The sequence below is a fragment of the Anolis carolinensis genome, chromosome 2 (assembly GCF_035594765.1).
Source record: "Anolis carolinensis isolate JA03-04 chromosome 2, rAnoCar3.1.pri, whole genome shotgun sequence".
In the NCBI taxonomy this organism is placed as follows: Eukaryota; Metazoa; Chordata; class Lepidosauria; order Squamata; family Dactyloidae; genus Anolis; species Anolis carolinensis.
In genome coordinates, this window is record NC_085842.1 from 229196579 (window position 1) to 229203319 (window position 6741).

Here is a 6741-nt window from a genome sequence, read left to right on the forward strand (position 1 = left end):
GGCCAGACTGCAGCGGAGGTCCCTGTAGGCCGCGATTGCGGCCTGCAGGGACCTCCGCTGCATTCTGGCCAGCTAGAAAAGGCCAGACGGGCCAGGGCGCACTGGGCGGGAGGCGGGGCACCGTCAGGGCGGTGCCCCGCCTCCCGCCCAGCCTGACGGCGCCCCCCCGGGCCTGCGCCCGAGGCGGCGGCGTCAGGTGCCTCAATAGTGGGGCCGGCCCTGGGCAGAACGTTTGATAAGCGAAAATGTTGGATAATAAGGAGGGATTCAGGAAAAGCCTATTAAACGTCAACTTACGTTATGATTTTACAAATTAAGCACCAAAACATTATGTTTTACAACAAATCGACAGAAAAAGCAGTTCAATATACGGTGACGCTATGTAGTAATTACTGTATTTACTAATTTAGTACCAAAACATTGCAATGAATTGAAAACATAGACTATAAAACAGGGGTCCCCAAACTAAGGCCCGGAGGCCGGATGCAGCCCTCCAAGATCATTTACCTGGCCCCTGCCCTCAGTTTTATAACATAATATTTGTATATCATTTTTAATAATATAATATACATATAATATTGATAATAATATAATGTTATACAATATAATACTAATAATAATACCATATAATAATATTAATTATACGTCATTTATTACATATAATATTACATTATAGTGGTATAGTTCAATATACTTTAGTAATATATATTGCTAATACCGTGCTATGCTAATAATGTAATATATTGTATGTACATACAGCTGCTCTGAGTCCCCTTCGAGGTGAGAAGGGCAGGATATAAATGTAATAAATAAATGTAGTAAATGAATAAATAAATAATTTTAGACTTTGGCTCGCCCAAAGTCTGAAATGACTTGAAGACACAACAACAACAATTCTAATTAACTTGACTATCTCATTGGCCAGAAGCAGGCCCACACTTCCCATTGAAATCCTGATAAGTTTATGTTGGTTACAATTGTTTTAATTTTTAAATATTGTATTGTTCTTTTATTGTTGTTGTTGTTTTGCACTACAAATAAGACATGTGCAGCGTGCACAGGAATTTGTTTGTATTTTTTTTCAAATGATAATTCGGCCCCTCCACAGTCTGAAGGATTGTGGACCGGCCCTCTGCTTTAAAAGTTTGAGGACCCCTGCTATAAAACATTGACTACTAAACGGCAGACTGCGTTGGATAAAACAGAACGTTGGATAAGCAAAGGTTGGATAAGTAAGACTCTACTGTAGAATACACTCTGAGCATATTTGTTTGCATCACAAATCCTTCTGTCTGTTTTCTCTATCTCCAACTTTGTTTCATGTATTTATGAAACAAATAAAACAGAAAACACAAATAAAAACGTATCAGTAAAAGATATAGACTCTAACCAGGTAAAGGCCCTTTCCACGACATCTAAGGCCCCTTCTATACTGTCATATAAAATCCAGATTATCTGTTTTGAACTGGATTATAAAGCAATGTAGACTCATATAATCCAGTTCAAAGCAGATAATCTGGATTATCTGCTTTGATAATCTGGATTATATGGCAGTGTAGTTCTTTCTCCCAGCCTGGATCTTCCACAGATATATAATTCCCACTTGCCTAGTTTCCAATATACCTCACAACCTCTGAGGATGCCTGCCATAGATGTAGGCGAAACGTCAGGAGATAATGCTTCTGGAATATGGCCATACAGCCAGAAACCTCACAGCATTCCCTGATACATATGTATTTTTAAAAATTGGCAACTGATTGTTGTGCTTACATGGTTTGTTTTACATGCAACAATTACTTCCCTGAGCTAATAACCTGTGAAATATAGGTATCTGGTGAGAAAATGTCATTTCCTTTCAACAGATGGTGAAAGACATGGAGATCACTCCAAACATAAAATTGTGTTTATTTTTACGAAGCAAAGCTGTTCATTTTGTGCACTGCAAAGTACCGTAGTTCACGGGACTTGTTTGCAAGGGACTAGATATTTGGAGCCCAGGGATTTTGTTGAAACAGACTAGTTTCAGACACAGCGCAAACATGCCGGGGCCTTGAACATTAGACTTCATTTTAACCGAGATGTACGGTAATGTTTGCTTGGATGCTGACGTCTCTGTATCTACCTGATTCGAGTGGCCTGCAGAATCTTTAACCACGAAGGTAAACAACAGATGGCTCACAGATATGAGAAAACAGCTCTCATTAATCATCAGGAAGGCTTTTTTCTTCTTGTCTACATAGGGTTTCATTAAATGAAACCATTGCCACAAAATCTTTGCTTCCTATAATACCTATAGCAACCCTTTGACAACTTTTAGGTCACAATAATGTGAAAACAATTACAACTGTCTTACCCTATTGGTATTTTACACCACTTTCTGTTTTTTGAAAAATAATAAAATAAAAACACATACACCTATATTGGTAAGGTGAAGGTGAAGATTTTCCCCTGACATTAAGTCCAGTCATGTCCAACTCTGGGAGTTGGTGCTCATATCCATTTCTAAACCAAAGAGCCGGTGTTGTCCATAGACACATTCAAGGTCGTGAATGCATGGAGCGCCGTTACCTTCCTGCCGGAGCTGTACCTATTAATCTACTCACATTTGCATGTTTTTGAATTGCTAGGTTGGCAGAAGCTGCAGCTAACAGTGGGAGCTCACACCGCTCCCCGGATTTGAACCTCTAATCTTTCAGTCAGCAAGTTTAGCAGTTCAGCGGTTTAACCCATTGCACCACCGGGGGTTCCCCATCTATATTGATCTATGTGTCTAAATCTCCTAAAGCAGGTGTCAAACTCATTTTCATTGAGAGCCACATCAGACTTATGGTTGCCTTCAAAGGGCCATTGAATCCATGGATAAGAAGGGCCGACTATATATTTCTTTGACATAATGGTTGGTGTCCTTTAGTGTCTACCCAGTTTGGATCTTCACATTTTACTAAATGGCAACTCTCACAACTTTTAATTATCTGCCATGAGGAAAGGGAATAATGGGAACTGTAATCCAACAATACTTGTGTCTCTAAGGTTAAAGGACATTGTATGGTCACACGTCATATACAAGAAGCCTTGTATCTAAATTAAAACCCCACAGTCTAGACTAAAGGGAATAAACAGCAGCTATCACAACTCCCGTCAACTCTAGTCAAGATGTCTAATGATGAGAAATACAGGAGTTGTTGTCTGGCATCTGGAGGGCTGTGTAAAATGACATGGCGGGCGAGATGATTTGACACCTATGCCCTAAAAGGGCCAGCTTCTGTGCAATCTTGGAAGCTAAGCAGGTTCAGCACTGGTTAGTATTTGGATGGCAGACCACCAATGAATAGCAGGTGCTGTAAATTGTATCTAAGAGGAAGGAACTGGCAAAGGCATTTGTCTAAGCCAGTGGTTCTCAACCTGTGGTTTCCCAGGTGTTTTGGCCAACAACTCCCAGAAATCCCAGCCAGTTTACCAGTTCTTAGGATTTCTGGGAGTTGAAGGCCAAAACACCTGAGGACCTACAGGTTGAGAACCACTGGCCTAAGCATAGATCTATACTGAAGCATTACTGAAGTTTGACACCACTTTAACTGCCATGGAATCATGAGAGCTGTAGTTTACAAGGCCTTTATTATTTATTTGTGGTATTTATATACCGCCCTTCTCAACCCTGAAGGGGACTTTAGCCTTCTCTGCCAGACTTATGATGCCTCATCAAACTATAAATCTCAAGTCTCCATAGAATTGGGCTACAGCTGTTAAAGTGGTGCCAAATTGCATTAATTCTATAGCTGCACCCTAAGAAAACCCTATGAGATTAATGGAGTCTCTATAGGTTGAAAAGTGACATTGGCCCCTTCTACACTGCCATATAATCCAGGTTATAAAAGCATATAATCCACATTATCTGCTTTGAACTTGATTATAGTAGAGTCTCATTTATCCAACACTCGCTTATCCAATGTTCTGGATTATCGAACATCTTTTTGTAGTCAATGTTTTCAATACATCGTGATATTTTGGTGCTAAATTCATAAATACAGTAATTACTACATAGCATTACTACGTATTGAACTACTTTTTCTGTCAAATTTGTTGTCTAACATGATGTTTTGGTGCTTAATTTGTAAAATCATAACCTAATTTGATGTTTAATAGGCTTTTCCTTAATCCCTCCATATTATCCAACATATTCGCTTATCCAACATTCTGCCAGCCCGTTTATGTTGGATAAGTGAGACTCTACTGTATATGAGTCTGCACTGCCATACAATCCAGTTCAAAGCAGACAATCTGGATTTTATGTGGCAGTGTAGAAGGGGCTTAAATCTAAACTGCCCTAAAATCTAGTTCAAAGCAGATAATCTGGATTCAGAAAGTGAATTAAATGGGGCCTCAGCATCAGAATCAGAGCTGTAGTGATAGAAGATTTTTTTTTTCCCTTCTCTGCCTCACTAAATGACAGATCCCAGGATTCCATAACATTGAGCCATGGCAGTTAAAGCAGGGTCAAACTGCATGTATTTTGCAGTCTAAATACACCTTAAATCTAGTCTTATCTAGTTAATATGAACTTTTCAACTTTTTTTTCCAATTTGATCATGCATTGGCTGCTCCCCGTCACTCGTGTTCTGTTTCTTCTTGTTTCAAAGTCCGTTTACATTTACTGCTATTAATTAATAATAAGACTCACTTAGTTCTTTCTTAATTCCAAACTTCAACTTCATCTCAGACCTTTAACAGAAGCCAAATGTTTCTTTTTGAATTTATTTATACTTTGCACGGCAATGAAGCTCTCTTGCAAGGAATTCTAAGTAACCCTTCTACATTGCAAATGCCAGAAGTTGACGATGGCAGTTAAAGCACTATCCAAATTGTATGGTGTGAAAGAAATCCGTAAAATGTGTATCTCTTAGCCCTAAGGGTGTATCTATACTGCAGAATGAATGCAATTTGAGCCCACTTTAACGGCCATGGCTCAGTGCTGTGGAATCTTGGGATTTGTAGTTTCGTGGGGCAATCGCACTCTTTGGTGGAGGCAGAAATCTTGTAAAACTTTAACTCCCAGGATTCCATAGCATTGGGTTATGGCAGTTTAAGTGGTGTCAAACTACATTTATTCTGCAGTATAGATCCACCCTAGGTCTAGAGTGTATGGCTTTTACCTGAATGTATTGCCCATATATTCTCTCATAAACAGCGGCATATAGAAACCTCTACAAAAATCAAGGCCCTTCTACACTGGCCATTTAATGCAGTTTAAGCTAGCTTCAAATTGTGACAGGCAATTTAGTGACTATGTTTTGTCGAAGGCTTTCATAGCCGGGATCACTTGGTTGCTGTGAGTTTTCCGGGCTGTCTGGCCATGTTCCAGAAGCATTCTGTCCTGACGTTTCACCCACGTTTATGGCAGGCATCCTCTGAGGTTGTGAGGTCTGTTGAAAACTAGGCAAGTGAGGTTTATATATCTGTGGAAGGTCAAGGGTGGGAGAAAGAACTCTTGTCTGTTGGAAGCAGGTGTGAATGTTGCAATTGGCCACCTTGATTAGCACTGTATGGCCTTTCAACTTCAAGGCCTGGCTGCTTCCTGCTTGGGGGATTACTTTATTGGGAAGTGTTCCTTTGTTGGGAGGTGAGTGTCACTAAATTGGGGGGGGGGGGTTATAATCAAATACTAATACAGTAGTCTCACTTATCCAACATAAACAGGCCGGCAAAACGTTTGATAAGTGAACATGTTGGATAATAAGGAGGGATTCAGGAAAAGCCTATTAACCGCAGCTTACGTTATGATTTTACAAATTAAGCACCAAAACATCATGTTTAACAACAAATCAACAGAAAAAGCAGTTCAATACACAGTAATGTTGTGTAGTAATTATTGTATTTATGAATTTAGCACCAAAACATCACAATGTATTGAAAAGATTCACTACAAAAACATTGACTACTATAAGGCAGACTGCATTGGATAATCCAGAATGTTGGTTAAGCGAGACTCTACTGTATTGTATAGATCTCAACAAGTATTGTATTGGTTCATGTATATATACATATACAGAGAATTTTAAGTTTTTATGAATATGTAAATTGAAAATAAAAACATTAATCTCAAACTGCGATGGGCAGATAAACTCCCACAAAAGTAAATCCTTATTGCACATCAGTGTGTCTGTGCTGTGTGTAATCACTTCAGGCCTCAAAGTGGTCCCAAATTTCCTTCTTTTTTTTTTTTTTAATAAATAATCTTTATTAAGTTTTTCTATACGAGTTAAAAATAAAGAAAAAGTAAATGAAATAATATAAAGATGGGGGAAAGGGAAAGAAGAGAGGGAATGAGAAAAAAAGAAAAAAAGAAGAGGAAATGAGTAAAATAATGGATAATAAAGATTAAAAGCAAGTTTTCTTGGTTTAGTCTTGACTTCCAAACATCGAGGTTTCTACCTTTTTCTTGTTTTCTCGATTTCTTCTCCCTCTCTTCTTTCCGTATCAGCTTGAGTGTAGATTATTACTGCTCATATCAATATCTTCCTTTTATTTTGTTTTAAATACTTTGTTATTTGGCTCCAGTCTGTCTCTTTCATTGGGTTTCCCTTATTTTATTTTTTTTGGAAAGTGGTTCCACGTTTCCCATGTGATCATTTGCACAGCAAAATCACTTTCTTCACCACCAATTTGAAAGTACCTTACATGGTCAGTGCAGATCCCAAGTGCATGATCCGGGAGTCCCCAAGTGACCCAGGCCAACAATGGCTG